This window comes from Pseudonaja textilis, chromosome Z, assembly GCF_049901715.1.
Source record: "Pseudonaja textilis isolate UNSWEBS1 chromosome Z, rPseTex1.2, whole genome shotgun sequence".
Lineage (NCBI taxonomy): Eukaryota > Metazoa > Chordata > Lepidosauria > Squamata > Elapidae > Pseudonaja > Pseudonaja textilis.
This window is the reverse complement of record NC_142008.1, coordinates 93,724,096-93,743,266: the sequence shown is the minus strand read 5'-3', so window position 1 is coordinate 93,743,266 and position 19,171 is coordinate 93,724,096. Positions and strand designations below refer to the sequence as shown.

Sequence of the window (19,171 nt, the reverse complement as noted above, 5' to 3'; positions counted from 1 at the left end):
ATCCCTGGTCCCCATGGACACAGGCCACGCCCCCAGGTCTCTGAATGGCCTATTCCGTCTGGAGGAGGCGCAGTCACCTCTCCGCTGCCACGCCCAGTTTCGCCCTGCCCTGGAATGGTGTTTACCGGCCAAGTCTCCTGATTAGACGCGAAGAAGCAGGTGGCAATAGGAGGCCGGAAGGAACTTCCGCGCAAACTAGAAGGGCGAGTCGAAGGCTGAGGGACGGCCAGGTGTGGGAGGGGCCGGATACAAGATGGGAAGGGCGCGCGGGGTGGTGGGGGTGGAAGGCTGGTTTTGAAGAGAGGCAAAACGTGCTTGGAGAACGGAAAGTCCCCAATTCTAGTCAATTCTTAGGTAGCAAGCAATGTACAAAAACCTCTGCTTGAAATCCTGTGGGACACCATAAGTGACATTAGGACCTCATAAGTGATACTAGACCGAGTGGGGACAAAGTGTAACTTGACATTTGTAAATAAAATGATAAAATTGTCAATAGCAAAAATTAATCACCCTTGTCTTTTCACAAATTTGTGGGCTCCTTTCTTTATGAATTCCTTTTTAACAAAAAAAAAATGCTTTCAGTAACTAGTTACCTTGGAATTCTATTGGGATCTCAATCCGTTGCCATAAATATTGCCCTATTCTAGAAACTAGGTGGATCAGACAAAAGCAAATCTAATTCAGAATGTTGTTCCTACAGTGGTCAACCAAATGTTTCTGGAAACACCCAGGCTGGAGTAAAAGCAATGTCTCTTCTTTCTGATTCTCAACTATCCCTATTCAGAATCTGTAGTTTTATTTTTATGCTGTCTTTCTTTGATTAACTCCTGCTTGGTTGCAGCTCTTTCATTGGTTTTCATCTTAGTTCCCTTTTTTCTTGTACATAAACCTCTCCCCAACTCCAATGTTGTTTCCCATTTTTCTTTCATGTGAATTCAGCTCTCAAACTATTATCTTTATCCTTCAATTTGTTGCCTCCTTGGTAACTGCCTGAACAAGTCCCTGCAATTTTCTTGGCAAGATTTTGGAAATGGTTTACCAACACCTTTCTGAGTCAGAACGATCTTCCCAAGCTTACCCAGTTGGCTCTGTATGTAAGGCACTATCTAGAATTTATGATTGCCCAGTTTTTAATTTAATGCCGTAACCACTACATCATATTGGTTCTTAATTGTTTGGTAACTTTCACAGTATGTCATCCACTACCTCCTAGCCTTTTCTCATTTAAATATTTAAACCCTGATTTATTTCCAGAAAGAACTCAAAAGAACAGATAGTTTAACATAAAAGAATACAGACAGATGTAAGTCATAAAAGTACCATTTTAATGTAATGAAAAGGAGCATTCCCAAATTTTCCTTTCCCCTTTAAATTATCTCTTCTATTTGCTCCCCAAACCTCTAATGATATATATCTCATTAGGTTTTCCTTGTAAAATTACTCATCCATCTTTTTTTATATTTTATTTTGTTCTATCTCCTCCTCCCCATAAAAGTTCTCCTTGATGCTTCCCTCTTTAAAGTAGATGATTACTCTTTTCCTTAAGGAAAACGTTTTCCACTAGAAAGAGAATAGAATTCTTGCAACTGTAGAACACATATAATACCAGTTCATTGCATCCCTTTTCCAATTTGTTACACAAGGACTGGAACTGCCTTGATTAATAACCAGCACTTAAATTGGAGAAGAAAAATGAAGCTTCAAGGATTTCACGGGACACACAGTGGCAGTTGAAGCTTATTTACTGGACCACTTTGGGGATTGAGGCTGGATGACAAGACACAACATTGTATTATTCAGATCTAGTGTGGAAGGTAAGTTCTGTAAGGTTAAAATGGAAGGTTAGTGTTTGATTGATATCTTTTCTGCTGCCCATAATATTTACAACTTCATTTAAAAACTGCTACTCTACTTCATTAGCAATCTCATATTTCTCAGATCTGGGATCTGCCTGGAGCCCAAATATACCTTTAGAGAGTGACTTTAAAAATTTTTTATACCATATACATGTCTTCTGGGACAAGATGCTGATTAAGTGAATTGTAGCTCTTGAAAGCCTATCTTAATACTTAAGCCTATATACTTAATACTTAATGCATTAATCTGAAAATGTGTTACCAGAGTCTTTCTGAACGTTAGCTTCTTTGGAAGAATCAGATAGACCGTTTGGGAGTCTCCCTTTACCCTGAACATGACAATGACAACAGTAGCTTAGACTGCTATTACATTACTGTGAGAGGGGCTTTAAGTATACCATCTCCTGGAGATGGTAGACTTGGCCATGTTTTACAAATGTAGCGTACTGTAACAACAGGGTTATCTTTAAAAATCTTTGGAAACTGCATCTGGTATAAATTGCTGCTGCCAAAATAGCATCAGAAGTCAATAATTTTAAACATATTACTGCTCTTATACAGTTGCTATTGTGAAATTAACATCTTGATCTAGAACAGGGGCATCCAGCCTACAGAGTGCTTAAACTTGGTCTGTAGGGCCACCTTGGAAATAGTTAAGGATTGGCCCATGGTGCTTCTGCCAGAAAAAATGCAGCTCTCCCAAGCATTGTTTTTTTCTGGCAGAGGATTGCAGGAGGCTGTCGCAGCCAAAAACAGAGCTTGGGAGCCTGTTTTCATTGGTAGAGCACTCGGAACACCACAGGTACTCCTAAAATGAGTGATGTTGAGCTGGCCATGCCCAATCTGGCCACGTCCCCTGCCTCCCCAAGATAAAAAACAACCCTGATGCAGCCCGCAACGAAATCAAGTTTGACACCTCTGATCTAGTATATCAAAATGATAATTTCTTTTAATATGATGCCTCCTGTTGAGAACTTTGTTCTCTATAAAATTCTCCCTTTTCCATTTTTTCCCACAACAACCTAGCTTGGGCTAAGACAAAGTGACTGACATAAAATCTGGATTTCCACATTTCACTCTTCCACATCATTTGTCTGACTTGTCAAATGTATTGTGTGAAGCTATTGTTTTTCCACAAATCAATTTAGTTTAGCATAATGTACAAATCTAGCTTCAGAGTTCTTCTTAAAAAGTAAATGAGAAGATATATGTTTCAGCTGGTAAGTTCAATGCACCACAGTAAACCATCTGAGGAGGTTGTGAACACTTGTTAATCCTGGAAGAGTTAATTCATGCCTGTGGTATTATACCTGCCCTTTTGCTCATTATCATAATAGTCAACCAAACACAACAATAGTTAGAACTAGTCCAAAACTACTATTTTATTTGATCACGAGTATGTCTTAAAAATACCTATCTGTTTTAGTAGTGTAACTAAGCCTTTTGCTGACTTTTGCTCACTATTACAGAACATGAATTGAGAGAACAAAGTGTGCAATGATGAGTGACAAAAACAAAATTGGAAACAAGATTGGCTTTTTTCACTTCAGATTCAAAAGCAAACAGCAGACAAATGAACAAAGGCAGTTCTTCCAAACCAGGCACAAAAAGATTTCCCATTAAATGGCAATGAGATAAAATGAAACTTGACCTGGAGGGAGAGAGAATTGCAAGCTGGTATGAACACCTTGAAGTGCTAGAACCTGCAGCCAGCTTCTTGGAGGAACTGATTATATAATCAAGATCCTGAAGACTTTATTGAGAACAAATATTATCTCTTTCCATCTTAGGTCTTTTCCTTGGACACAGTTTATCTGGATGTCTTCCTTTAAGATTCTGTAAATTTCAGGTGTCCACAATATAGTGGGATGGGGTATACTTGCTTTACAAGTTAGCTTCGAAGCAGAACAATAGGTTTTCTGAATCATGAAAAAAAAATCCTCAGGATTAGTCACAGAACAAGGACAAAATTCAGATACAGTGGGCAGCATAACATAGTAAGAAATATACAGTTTGCTAACATGTTGCAATTAGAATTTCCCTCGTTAACATCCTTATTGTTACAAAACTGGTCTTTTATTCTAAGTAGATCAATCCAGTATATAATTCCAAATGCATCTACATTGTAAAATTATCATGTTCTTTTTTGTTCTATGGTCATAATACTACACGCAGAGTTCAGAGTGACAAACCAGCCCAATTAAAAAAAAAATTGGAGCAACATCATCTGGTATACTACATTTCCATCAGGTTTGAAGGAAAAAAACTGTATGAGAGATTTATCTGTTCTCCAGCAAATAATTTCTAAGGTTTGGATAGTTATTTGAAGGATGGAGTTCAAGCAAAGCTTTATTATTCTTCATGATGATACCCTTTGTACTTACAAAACATCTGTTTAAATAAGTATACAGTTTTAATACCCAGCAATTTTCATTATGTTTCATCAACCACAGTATTTTCTGGAAAGGTGTTCAAGCTACAGAGGCATCTTTGCTTCCAAATTAATACAAAGTGCTCATTACTACTTTACATTAAATAGTTTTGGCTCCCGTTCTTACAAGTCCCTCTTCCCTCAATAGCTTAACAGAGAAACAAGATTTACATTTTTGAAAGAGAATCATTACAATGCAGCAATATTGGTATTTGTTCTGGACACCTGGGATCTATTTCATTGTCAGCTATGGAAGCTCACCAGAAAATCTCAACTGAACTTACCTCCCAGGTTCGATGTGGGGAAAAATAAGAGGAAGAAATAAGTATGCCAAGTATGCCAAAATAAGTATGCTCATAAGTATGAGATATAAATCAAAATAAGCCAGTAAAAGAGAGTGCCTTCTTTTTGCTGGTATTTTGACTTTGCATGCTAATTTTGCTTTCCTTTTAGTACAGCACCAAATCAAAATGATCCTTTAAAAAAAAATCCCATATGCATTGCTAAAATATGATGCACTTGAAATGCTTATGTTTTGGTTGAATTACTGTGCCTTTTATTTTGAAATGTTGGGACTATTTGATTTCATTAACATTCCATAACTTAACAGGCACTGCTCTGTGATCCCTTGGAGCTGGAAGAATAATCTATACATTTGAGAAACAAAATTATTAGAAATAAAAAATAAATAAATTCAGTGTAGGGTAGTTGCTGTTTAGGCAGGATACATGGACATACAGTTACAGTGTTATATAACTTACATTGTTCCTATTATTTAAAAAATGGGTTTTTCATTTTTTAGCTTTAAGTTGTATTCTCTTGCAGAAATACTCCTGTATACTTATTGGTTGCTGCTCTGTCGCAATGCTATTTTTAAAGGCCTCAGCACTTGAAACATTCCTGTTGTACCATATCTTTTTCCACCCCCGCCTTCTGCAAACAAGGCTAATCTAACATTCTTCTTTGTCCAGTAGAAATATTAGCTCATTGCAATGGACTTTTATTTTAAGCAAAAGGAGACTTATTTATTTCAACCCAAAGGAATGTTGGAAATAAGTTATATAGCAGGATTCCAGTCGCTCCACCAGCAAAAAAAATGTTCACAAACATATTATTTGGCCAAAGAAAGATCACGTTTGTATGTTGCTTGATATGGTTTCAGGGTGCAAAGAAATGCTACTTTTGGGGAAAGGCAAGTGGGCGGTAACTTAGAATGTTAGCATTGTCTCCATTCTAAGCTCCCCCCTTTCCTTTTCTCCCTTGGCCATGTGGCCCATACATAGTTTGACTTGTGCTTCCTTGTGTATGCAAATACATGCAAAGCATGTAAATGTGTGAAAAATAAGGAAGATTGCTGTTAGATATTGAGTAAAATGATGTAGGGACCAATCATTGGTCCCTTAGTCAAAGCGGGAAAAACATGCATGTGTCAGTGGCTGAAGCCGCGGACAGCTCCCTTTAAAAGGAGCTGCGGCAGCGTGGTTTCTCATTGCTTTTCCCAGAGCCAAATAAACAACTTGAAAAGTACTTTGGTGTCCTGAGTCTTCACTCCACCCACTATACAACACTGGCAACAAAGGTGGAATTTTGAAGAATAACAGACACCAAGACTGAACAAAGGCATCCACATGGCATCATCGGCCATCAAACTCGACTGGCCAACTCAAGATGTCTGCAGCAATCGTACCCCCAGTTCCTTTCAATCCAGCGGGAGAAGATGGGTTCTTACATGGATCACTTCCACATGTTCTTGGAAGCAAACAACCTCCTAAGTCTCTTGGAGCAAAGGAAGAGGGCACTCTTCCTTACACACTGTGGACCTGCGAAGGGAACACCCCAGGGAAGAATGCAGATTCCAGGATTCTATATGTGAGTGGAAAGGCACATCACAAGAGCCTGCAGGGCATCCCAGGCAGTTTCCCAGTGGCAAAGGCCATCCCTCCTCCCCCCCGCCCCAGTGTTCCAGAAACCCCATGTGGGTGGCTGGAAAACAGTTCGGAAGGAACCAAAGAGGCGAGGATACAGCTACTGATAGAGGGAAATGCACCAAACTATTATAGTGGGACACTCCAGTGCATGAAAAACAAAGATGACCGCAACCATATGCATTGAAGGGAAACAATGCAAGATGGAAGTCGACTCAGAATCCTACCTATCCATGGTCCCCTGGGCGAATATCAAGAAGATAGTCCCGGAAATCACAGTCAATGAATTCAAGCCGTAGAAGCTGACACAGAAGGATTACCAGGGAAACCAAATTCCAGTACTGAGGATCAGTTATTTTGACATAACTTTTAAAAAATTCAAAGGACAACTACCCCTAACCATAGTAGACCAGGACCAACCTAGTCTGCTGGAATTGGAATGGTTTAAACTCCTGGGGTTAGCGGTGACTAAAACAGGATTGACAACAGCAGCTTTGAGGACAACTTCCTAAAGGACTTTATGGACATTTTCAATGGACAGCTTGGCAAGTATATGGGGACTCCGATATCATTCAACTTAGACCCCAAGATTGCCCCCGTATGGATGAAGCCCGGAAGGGTTCCATTTGCTCTTTGGCCCAAAACAGATAAGCAATTGGATAAGCTCATTGCTCAGGGGATTTTGGAGCCAACTGATCATGCCAAGTGGGAAACCTCCATAGTAACTCCTACAAAGCCAGATGGATCAGTACGCATATGTGCTGATTATAAATGTACCCTGAATAAAACATTGCAACAGAGTGCATACCCTGTGCCAGTTGTGCAACACCTATTGCATTCCCTGGGATGAGGAAATCTTTTTGCAAAGCTTGATCTGGCTCAGGCATATCAACAGTCATCTGTTGATGATGTCACAGCAGAAGCCCAGACAATTGTTACATGCCAACGGTTACAGTTTGGGGTAAGAGTCTGATGGAGCATCTCCTACATGACATTGAAGGCATAGTGCCTTATTTTGATGACGTCCTCATATCAGCAAGAGACAAAGAGGAGTTACAACAACAATTAAGAATAGTTTTGAGCCAATTTCAGGAAGTTGGATTAAAAGTGAAGAAGGAAAAATGCCAATTAGCTGTCGAAGAATTGGAATTTTGGGGATATGTGATTGATAGCTCCGGCATACACCCCACCAACAGCAAACTGAAGGCAATCTGGGAAGCCTCAATCCCCAACAATAAGACAGAACTACAAACATTCCTGGAGTTACTTAATTTCTACAACATTTTCTTGCCAGAGAAGGCAATGATTGCTGAACCCTTGCAATGGCTACTTGATAAAAACATGGAATGGAAATGGGGACAGAAAGAAGCAAGCACATTCAGAGAAATAAAAAAACTTTTGACATCAGACAATGTGCTTGTTCAATAAAATGAAACGTTACCCCTGACACTAACATGTGATGCTTCACCTTTCAGTATAGGGGCCATCCTTAGCCATTGCATGCCGAGCAGAAGGGAAGCTCCCATTTCATTTTATTCTAAAACATTATCCAAAGCAGAAAGGAACTATAATTAGCTTGATAAGGAAGCACTGGCTGCAGTTGCTGGAATCAAATGATTCCTGAATATGTATACGGCAGGCGCTTCGAACTAATCACTGACCATAAGCCACTCCTGGGAATCATCGCAGGTAACCAACCATCGACCATGCCAATGCATTCAGCAAATGCCTTTTACCAGAGCCAGGGGAAGACTCTGCTCCAGCAACATCCACACTTCTCATAGAAACCTTTGTGAGCGGATTAGTCATGGCAGCAGAAATCACAAGAGCTACCACTAAAGACAAGATGCTGGTGTGAATTTTAAACTGGGTATGGAAGGGATGCAGTAGATGATGAATTTAAACCGTTTAAAACACACCAACTTGAACTGTCAGGACTGAAGAGGTGCCTGTTGTGGGGTGATAGAGTAGTAATCCCCAAAGGCAATTCTGGAAATGCTACATGAGGGGCACCTAGGAATGGTAAAGATGAAATCATTGGCTAGAAGCTATATGTGGTGGCCTAGGATGGATAAGGAGATAGAAACATGAGTCGCTACATGTCCCCCCTGCCAAAAATCCAGGTCAACTCCACACAGTGCACCCACACACGAATAGGAAAGCCCAAAAAGACACCCTGGTCCCGAATTCATATTGATTTTGCAGGACCATGTCAGGGACATACTTTCCTGATCATAATGGATGCATACTCTAAATGGTTAGAGGTCAGCATCATGACATCGACCACAACAGAGGCAGTAATCAGGGTATTGAGGAAACTATTAGCAACACATGGATTACCAGATGTGGTGGTGTCAGATAACGGCCCCCAGTTGACAGCCAATCAATTTGAGATCTTTAAAAAAAATTTTTTATTGGTTTTTAAAACAAACATAAACAAAACATAAAAACATCAAGCCATCTTCCATATATATACATACAGTGTGCCGGTTGGTTTACAAATTGTTTTGTGCTTCTATTTCATAGTCTTCAATTACAATTACATTGTATATATTCTCGTATTTTCAATCAAGTATTAAATACATTAATATCATTATTAATCAATCATTTGACTATAAAAGTTTATTCATGTTTTATGAAATAATCATATTTTATTTAATTTGTTTTATGACAGTTCATATTATCATCTCAAATCTATCCTACAATCATTTTGTAGATATAATAAGAAAAGAATACATCTTTATATATTTATTATTTTCTAAGAATCTCCATATTTCATTACTATGTTTTATTGTCTAACCATTGATAGAATAGATCCCAAATTTTATAAAATTGTTTACCATCTTGTTCTCTGATTTCAAATGTCAATCTACTCATTTCAGCACATTCCAATATTTTCTTAATGATTTCCTCCTGTGATGGTATTTTCTCATTTTTTCAGTTTTTAGCAAATACAGTCCTAGCCGCTGTTAATACATTTGCAATCAGGTATTTCAATTCTTTACTATATATTTCAGGTAAAATTCCCAATAAAAATATCTCTGGTATCAAATCTATATGATTTTTTTGTCATTTTTTCCAGCCACGTGTGGATTTTAGTCCAATATTTTTTAGCATCCGCATATGTCCACCACATATGATAATATGAGCCAGGTGTCTGATGACATTTCCAACATTTTTCAGATTTGTTCTTGAACATTCTTGCTATTCTTGTCGGGGGAATTTGAGTTCTTTCTGGCAACCCAGGGGATAAGGTATGCGTTATCCATGCCCAAACATCTCTCAACTAATGGTCAGATAGAACGGATGGTGCACTCCACAAAAGAAACACTAGCTAGAATAGGTTCTAGGGTCACTCAAGCTAAGATAGACAAATTGTTAAGCATAGAGCACGTTACAAAAAGCGCCACCACTAATCGAAGTCCAGCAGAGCTATTAATGGGAAGGAAACTAAGGTCTCAACTGGACTACACCAATATAACACAGAGGCACCCATAGATTCTACCAGTAAGTGTAGGATATTCCATGTGGGAGACATTGTATATGCCAGGAATTACAGTAGCGACCACATATGGGTACCAACAAAAATAATACAAGTTACAGGCCCCCATTCATATCTCATTGAGACAGACAATGACAGAGCATGGAAAAGGCACATTTACGAGGCCGAATAACAGAAAAGAAAACAATACCCAAGAGATGGTCTCGGAGCAAGAGGGGACACTATCGAAGAATAACCAATGCAGACCAGGCCCTAATCAATAGCGAAACAAACACATAACAATTAGACTCAAACCCGAACATAGGTCGCAATCACTTATCTGAAATTTCTTGATGGGAGCATTACCCTAGCCGAATGGGAAAAGATCTGGAACAGGAACATTAAGATCACAAAATCAGCAGCCTATAAAGAAAACTCATATAAAATGTTTTATAGATGGCACCTGCCCCCTTCGAGATTGGCGAAGATGCACCCCAACACGAGCCCCAAATGTTGGAAATGTCAAAATATAGAAGGTACCTTCTTCCACATGTGGTGGTCATGCAAGGAAACCCAGAAGTACTGGCAAAAAATTAGGCACTGGCTAGAGGAAATAACCAAGGAACAAATTGAGTACAAACCAGAGTCCTTCCTTCTAGGAATTTTTGATAAACAAATATCCAAAAATCAAGTATATTACAATCCATATCTTAACCGCTGCCAGACTGGCATTTGCCCAGTGCTGGAAACTACCCTCTATCCCCACTGAACTTATGGTTATTCAGAAAATTTTACAATGCTACCGAAATGGACAAACTAACCCAAGCGTTAAAAATAAAGAATCCTCAACCTATTATAGCAATTGGAATCCTTTGTATAATTGGCTAAACCAAAGATAGATCACCTCTAGGAAAATTAAGGCCGAGGGCCTCCGAAGCAGAGATAAAGAAAAGCACCGCCGATGATAGTTTTGAAGAAGAAAGGACCTTACAGACAGTCACAAAAATATGGTTTTATTATAATTGTTTTCCTACTCTTTCCCCCTTCCTTACCTTTCCCTCTTTCCTCTCAAGCCTCCCTCTCTTTCCCTCTTGGCCTATGCCAAGACCTGTTTGTCTTTTTGTTGTATATAATTTGTAGCTGTGTTGTTTTTTTAAAAAAGTAAAATTAATAAAGTTTTTTCTAAAAAAAAAAAGAAATTTCTTGATGGGTTCAGGGAACAGTAGAAGGTCCAACAGCACAACTGGAGAGCGAGGCGGTAGCCAGCTGGAAAGAAATGACCATGCCTCAAGAAGACTTCAAGATGGTTCCATGGGCTAACACAGGAGCAACAGCAAATCCAACCTCTCAGTCCAATGAGATGCCCAGGTCAGGTTGTGCCCACAAGTGCCCTGCCTACTTATGGGACTATGTTCCATAAACTGAAACTGATTGGATAACACCATTCTAGAGGGGAGGAGTATTAGATATAGAATAATATAGAATAATCAGGGACCAATCAGTTTAAAAGGAGCTGCCGCGGCACAGTTTTTCATTGCTTTTCCCGGAGCCAAATAAACAACTTGAAAAGTACTTTGATGTCCTGAGTCTTCACTCCACCCACTATACAATAATTGCCTTGAGAGAAATAGACTGGTTAGTTGGAACCTCTTGGAATAAAGAGGTGATTGTCCACATGCACTTCAGATAGCTGTTCCTCATGAAAATCATAAGACAGTGATTTTTAATGGGCCTGAGCACTGGGAGACAATGGGATTGATTGGCCTTCTTGTTCACATGACAGCAAAAATTTTAAAAGAACATTACATTTGCAAATTTTATTTTCTAATCATTTTCAAGAATTGCCTATCAACTATTCTAAAGCTAAGAACTATGGAATGACAAGTATAAAAAGTTTTCATCATGTGAGTTTATGTTTAACTCTGAACAAAAAATAATCTGAACAAAAAATAATTTGAAATAAACAGCAAAAGAATTAAATTAGATTTTGATCTAAAAGGTTATAATGGATTAAGAGTCCAGATAAATTTGGAATATTATTACTGTAAGATTTTGGAATTAACTATGAAGAGTAATAACTTTTAATGAGAAACAGACTTATTTTGCTTATTCTGACAAGTCATACAAAAAATAAGTGATAAATTTAGAAACAACATAAGGGGGCTGTTTTTTTAAAATAGAGGAAGAGAAAAATATAACACGTCAATTAACAATGGGAATTACATAATGCTAGACAATGTTATAACATTGGAAATATTAATGAAGCTCTTTCAAAAATTGAGACATAATCAAGACAGGCCAAGAGAACTATTTGAAAAAAATCATTTGAAAAATATGGTAGAATGTAGTATGGAATCCCAGAATGAAGTTGTAATTTGCCTGTGAAAAAGAGAATCCTCCGATTATGTAAGCAGTCTGGTTTAGTTTGGCAAAATTTCTGGCTATAGGCAAGGAACAATAAAGGGAATGACTTAAAAGAACCTTAATGTGTCTTTCTTGCAGCCTGACAGAAAAGGATGTGTTACTTCTTTTCTTTACAAAATAAACTGGTTAAAGTTTCAAAAATAAAAAAAGGAAATCCAAATGATAAACCAAAGGAATGTCCTGGAAAATTTGATCTAGAAAATAGGCTTCTTAAAGCCTTGAAGAAATTTAAGTGATGGGATAAAGAAGAACTGAAGAGAAATCAAACCCTATGACAATACTTGATTGAATTGAAGTTTAAGATTGAATATTAAGGAATAAAAAGTTGGCTTACTTGACCTAGGCTAAAATCAGGCTTTCCCCCAAATGTTTTGGCAATTTTTAATGAACTTTTTGCTGATAACCAGGATTTAAAAAAATAGATGTTAAAAGGATTTGCTTGTAGATAAGAAATGAGATATGGGATGAGGAGATATCTATTTAACCTTATGGGAGTGAAGAGCTATTATTGATTGATTGATTGAATTTATATTGTTGCCATTTCGCCCATGGCGACTCGAGGCAGCTTACAGAATGTAAAACCATATTTTAAAAAACAACAAAAAACTAACGAAAAGAATCAAATAAATTAATAAAGTACAATATAACAAAATCTGAAAAAAAAAATTTTTAAATCACCCCCAACTCCCACTCACCCCCGCCCCAATGACAGCAGATCACACGAGCCGTTTGGGCTCGCCACGCCCGCTAGCAGAACCAGGTCTTCAGTGCCTTCCAGAAGAGTATTAAAGAGACCATTCTAATCCTGGGGGAATGATGTTCCAGAGAGAGGGAGCCACCATGGAAAAAGCCGTTCTTCTGGGTCCCACCAGGTCTATCTCCCTCAGGAATGGGACCCGCAGCATTCCCTACCTCCCTGCTCTGATGGGTTGGGTAGATGTGACCGGCAAGAGACGTTCCCTCAGATAACCTGGTCCCAAGCCATGAAGGGCTTTAAAGGTGACAACCAGCACCTGGAATTGCATCCAGAAGCAAATCAGCAACCAATGCAGCTCCCACAGGAGAGGTGAAACATGTGCACACAGGGATCTGCACAAAACCATGCTGGCCACTGCATTTTGCACTAGCTGGAGCTTCCAGTTAGTGGGCAGGCAAGGGCAGCCCCACGTAGAATATGTTGCAATAATCAAGCAGGAAGTGACTAGGGCATGAGTGACTGTGAGTAGGGACCATTGGTCCAGGAAATGGCGTAACTGGTGTACAATCCGCAGTTGTGCAAAGGCCCTCCTGGCCATGACTGCCAGCTGCTCTTCAAGCAGGAGTCATGAGTCCAGGAAAACCTCAAGATTATGCACAAAGTCTGTTTGGGGTAATGTCACCCCATCTAAGACCAAAGGTGGCAATTCTCCCTGAGCCAATGAACCCAAAACCCAGAGCCATTCGGTCTTCCAAGGGTTTAGTTTCAACCCGTTGCTCCCCATCCATATGTACTTATACTTTGTTATGAAGGTTGGAAATTACTTCTTTATATATTTTTTCTTGTTCTTTCTTTCTTCATATTGTAATTAAAATTCTTAATAAAAATATATTTAAGTAAGAATCAATATTAGGGAAATAAATATAATACAAAGAGCAATACTTAATAATAAATGGATTGGATCCAGAACTCACTGTCCAGAAACTCAATTTAAATCCCATTATTAAAACTAAGCTAGAGACCACCTAAAGTAAGATAACTACAACTGAAACAAAATATTTGTTTATTATTCAGTGTTTCCCCTACTTAAAGTTTTCTTTATAATGCCTAAAAAGTATAACAGTATTTATAATTAGGGATGCTAAAAAAATTTTTCCTATTATATGAAATAGGAATATTATATCAAGAAAGAGTTTGGCTAGGAATAATAGTTCAGAATTTTATAGCTCTGAGCTATAAACTACCAATCAATTCTTGATTACATATTCAAATGTTAATTTCTAAAATGGCATATATGCAAAACACCTTCATGTTTTACTAATATTAGATGCAATTTAGATACAGTTGCTAATTAAGGAAATGTGCTATATGCCTTGCTTAACTAATTATTGTACCATAATGCAACAGCAAAAGTAATATTTCCTTTTTGTTGGCTTAAAATGAATTTTATCTATGGGTTTAATTTCTTCATACTTATAAGATATTGTAAGCTGATCTGATTGTGCTAAAATTAACATGACATAATTACAATTTCTTGAAAAATTACAATAGATGGCTTCTGACATTTCCAGAGAAACACATTTTTTTCTTTGAAATATTCCCATGATAACTTGAAGCCTTCATCTTTAAATATATGTACACATCCATATTAAACAAGCTAGATACGTTCATATGTTTTCAGTTTAAATATTTGGAATATATTAAAAACTATTTTATTCTCTGGAAAATGTAAACAGCTAAATAATAATATTCTGAAAATCCTTGAAAATCTTGCTGCTTTTCCAGACTTTGGGGCAGGATGGATGTTGAGACTTTGTAAATTGTGTTTTGTTTATTGTTAATGGTTATCACTTCTGGAGGTGCATTTCTCAACTTTGGGTGTTATTAACTTTTCAACTGTAAGCTACTTAAGAGACATTTGGAGTTTGGTGGCTTCTAAATTTCACAAAAGCGTATGCTTTTGTTCCCTTGGGTATCACTCTTGAATTATTGTTCAGTGTCAGGACAATGCTAGGGAGATTTGTAGCAAAACTAAAGAAAAACATTCTTGTTCAGGAGTATAGTGTGAAGCATGGTCAACCACTAGCCACCTGCAGTGCAACAAAACAGAAGTTCGGATTCTCAAGAAGATACAACTTCTCAAATTTCTTATTTTGAAATTTAAAAAGTCAGCATCTCATTTGATGCAGCTTTGTTGCCAGCAATTAAGAGTTTTGCCACTGTTTTTTTTCCATGATCTGGTTTTGACATCTGGATCTAGACCAGAGCTTTGCTGTTTTGTGGTGGTCACCTATCTATCTATTGGTCAAGCTCAACCTTATTTTACTTTTCAAAATCAGTACAAGTAAGGTCAGGTTACATGGTATCAGTGATCTTGTTTAAACATTAAACATTGTTGCTCCCACGAAAACCTGATTTTTCCATAGTCTTGCATTTAGTATAGTTTTGTTAAATGAGACTAAATCATCTGGAAACTTAATAGTTAGCCATGGTAGACTGTACAGTTGACTTTTGTTGAATCAACTATATGAACAGAGTTAGTTTTTCTAACTTTCATTTCTTATAATGAGGAATCAAAGAGATAGCAGCTGATAACCAATGTTTTAACATTTTACATTTCCCTTTGTCTGGCTTCTAGTGTAAAGTAACATGCTCTGCTGAGGGATGGTGAAGTAAGCAATAATTATCTTCTTCAAACACCTTCTATATTAAGGCATTGGCCAAATAATGACAATATCTGCTAGTGCATTTAGCTGCTGGTGTCTAGACAGCTTTTGGGACTGAGCTCTAATTATAACTTTATTTCCTAGCAGGCTTTGGTTCATATCCCCATTAAAAAAATATCAATGCCCAGAAGAATTTGCACGGTGGAAAATCTGTCTTCCCTGTGGAATTCAATGAAAATAGCTAAACCATATTGGAGAACAAACTAGCTGTCCTATATCTGAGCCCTTTGAAGATGCAGCTTCAAGCAACATACATTTTACCAGCTATCAAGGGCTTGGATGGGGTCAGGTCATCCCTGTGGAATGTCTTATGAATTAGAAGGTTTTATCAAATGGCTTTTGATGTCACTGAATGGGTCCATTTTGTTATCACTATATGATAGCCAAATGTATAGTCAAGAAGCAATACTTTCTCCTATCCCAGAACAGTTTGAAGTTCCAAATGGTGGCACATTTCTACTGCATTCTTTTTTTGAAGCCCCAGGACCTTGGTTCCAGACTGTGTTCCAGCAGATTTTCATTATATTGGCACACAGAGTAGATGTTTATGGACCTTGATACTTTGAATATATCTTGTTTTAAATGCATGTGTAAAGTATTTGAAGTTGATTCTTATTATGCCTCTATCTCTGCAGTTTAAAGTAAGGTTAAACTTCCTTTCAACAAAGATAACTCAAGAACAAAAATATCTTGAAATAGGGGCATAATGAGGAATATCAAACTTCCTATAAATTAGAATTTGAAGCAGTATCTCCTGAAGTGCCATTGATATATCTCAGCTGGGAATCATATCTAAAGAGCTGAGTTTTTCCTCTCTGATTTGTTAGATAGCATATAGAAACACAAAAGCCATCATGATTTTTTATTTGCAGAGAGCATATTAAACATTTTTCTTCATTTGTTGATGATTAGCATTTCATAATATTCCATTGTTGTATTTGTTCATATTTTACTGATTTGTTTAACAGCTTTGTCTACAGTAATTTTCCTCCACCCAACTTTTTCCAGAGATTCTGGCAATGTAATTCTGACTTGCATCATAAGTAAGCTAGAGCCAGTCTTCCCAATCTATCTTTCTTTCAATTCCCATGCTGGTGGATATTAATGAGAGATAGAGTCCGGATGTGCCATGAAATAAGGAATGTGTTTCTGACCTCACCTCTTAAGAAAGGGTTCATTGCTAAAAAATAAATCCTTTATACTTATGTGCTTATTTGATTTTTGTTCTAGTGTGCAACGATACCAGAAAACCTAGAATTATAGAATGTAAAGATACAATCCCATCAGAATTTGACATGAAAGAGGAAAAAAATTGAATTAATTTTTAATGGTAACCATAGTTTCTTTCATTTTTAGGATCTTGAGCTTTAAACTGGCTTCTGAATGAAAGGAGTTTTGAAGCACAGGACTTTATATGTGAAGGTCTGCCACTGACCTAAAGCTCAAATAAGAATCAATTGTTCAAGAACAAGACACAGATTAATCTTATTTAAAGATCCAATCACATCAGCATCATACTCGTACGTAATGTAGCAATATCTCAAATGGACAGATGAACATGTTGGAACAGGCAAGTTGAGCTCACTTGGCTCCATAATAAGGTGGCAAAAGTGAGAGAAGCCAAAGGAGATGGTCCATTAATCAAAATTAAATATGGAACCAAAGATAACTCTATGAGGAATAATTCTGTTAGGAAGAATCCATTCAAAAAGATGTCCTTTAGCCATAGTCAAATATTGAGAGTTTTGCAGTGATAATTCAGCGCCGGAAAAATAAACACAGATGGTTGATGCTTCATTTAACATCTTTATAAACATAGTAAGATTTTACAAACCAGTTGTAGATTTCTCCAACATGGAGCAAACTCAAACAGAAACATGTCACAAGTTCAGAGCAGAGCTCCAGTCTTCAGCAAGCAAGTTAGTTTCATCTTCAATAGACAGACTCAGAGCTCCAAAATAGCTGCAGAGCTTAACATAGAGCCAAGCCTAAGATACTTTTAGTTTTAGTTTCCAGCCTAGGCTACTTCTAGTTTCAGTTTCCAAACTATCCTCATTGGCTGATTCAGTTGCTATGCCTATTCATTGGCTGTCCTTGTTACCAAGCTCTGTTCCAGTTCATGAATATACTGACATCAAGAAGGAGGGATCTCTGCTTAAGATACAAGATATTAGAATCTAGAAAGAGATATTAGAAAAACATCTAGAAAAATCCTCTAGCAAAGGATAATTCCAATCACATGGTAAAGAAAACCCAGGGGTCAGCCTGGGAGGAGTTGAAGTAATAAATCAGTTGGACTGGAAGACTTTCAAGGCCTCTCCCAGTCCTATCCTGTCCTGTCCCATCACATTCCCCCAATAGGTGCTGCTCACCCCTCATTTTTTTGCTGCTCAGCTGTGGCACTTATAACCAGAATCCCTCTCACTCTGTCCGTCTCTCTCTCTGTTTCTTCTCCCAGCCATCATCAACCCTGACATGATTATGAAAGACCCAGTGAAGCACTGGATCATCAGTTTTCCATGCAGTTTCAGGACACATTTACTTTGTATCCCTAGCTGCTGCCCCAGCATTTTCCCCCATTAGAGATTTTTTCCCATTAAAAATGAAGCTGTATATTTTATATGTCTTCTCAACCATACCGATCCAAATACCCCACTCAAGCTATTTTCATACATTAATGCTATTGCCAAAACTTTCTGAAAAAAATTTCAGAATAAAACTTGTTGAATAAAATAAAACATCTCCTTAGCACATTTTCCTTCTGTTTTCTTGTTTGCATGGATGAGCATCCAACCTAGATCACAAGGATCCCCCACTACAAGTGGCAACACGTCATAGTTATATGCATAGTTAAACTCTATATTGATAAAATATGCCTCTTCCTGCTCTGTAGAACTTTTTCCCATAGCCGTTGCTTAGTTTTGTAATGTGCAGAGGGGTGAGTGATAGTCCTCCATACTATTTTGTCTGCTTGACAAAAAGGCTGCCCTCTTCCATTATTAACATTGCCTTTTCTTGCTGTTGCAATACAATGGACAATGCAGGCAGCATGATCATGAGACTGCCAGCACAGCAACCTGCAGGAAAGAGAAGTGTTAGTGGCCAACCCCCTCCACTCTCCACTAAAAGCTTCGATTGTTTGGTTGCATTAGCAAGAAGAGGCAAACCACAAAGTCCATTAGCATCAAGTCCTCAATCATTAATGGAAAGAAATACTCTGAGATGTCAAATCCTAATGGCAGCCTTAAGTCATTGGGCATGTTATTCTGTGGAGATATTCCATGGATACCACCATTACTTCCTAAAGCTCCAATATTTTCTCACCATCCTTATTTTCTTGTGTATAATGCTATGTGGTAAAGACCTTAGGAGATGGAGCAGTTTTATGTCAGCTTTAACAGGTAAACCAGATAGGAAACATCACATCATCAGAGAAGCAACTTTATTGTAAAGCTATATTAACATAATCTTGCAAGTTCAAAAGTGAAATTCTCCCCACTGTCTCCTTTACAGCCCAAGAAAGTAGGAAACTTCCATTCTCAGCCTTTTGTCCCATCTACTATGTAGCTGTGGTCTGGATTGTCCCTTATCTGACCACTCCCTAGGCAGTATCTCTTCACACTATCTCCCA

At 37.9% G+C, this 19,171-nt stretch overlaps 1 long non-coding RNA gene across 2 annotated transcripts; it reads left to right on the top strand.

Moving 5' to 3' along the window:
* Positions 1-83: 83 nt before the first annotated feature.
* LOC148124156 (uncharacterized) lies at positions 84-5,807 on the top strand. 2 transcript variants are annotated; one of them, XR_015740059.1, is made up of 3 exons: positions 84-159; positions 1,644-1,814; positions 3,326-5,807. It is a non-coding gene; the product is annotated as an uncharacterized LOC148124156 (long non-coding RNA). The 2 variants fall into 2 exon arrangements; XR_015740058.1 differs by having other exon boundaries at positions 90-230.
* The last annotated feature ends 13,364 nt before the right edge of the window (positions 5,808-19,171 follow it).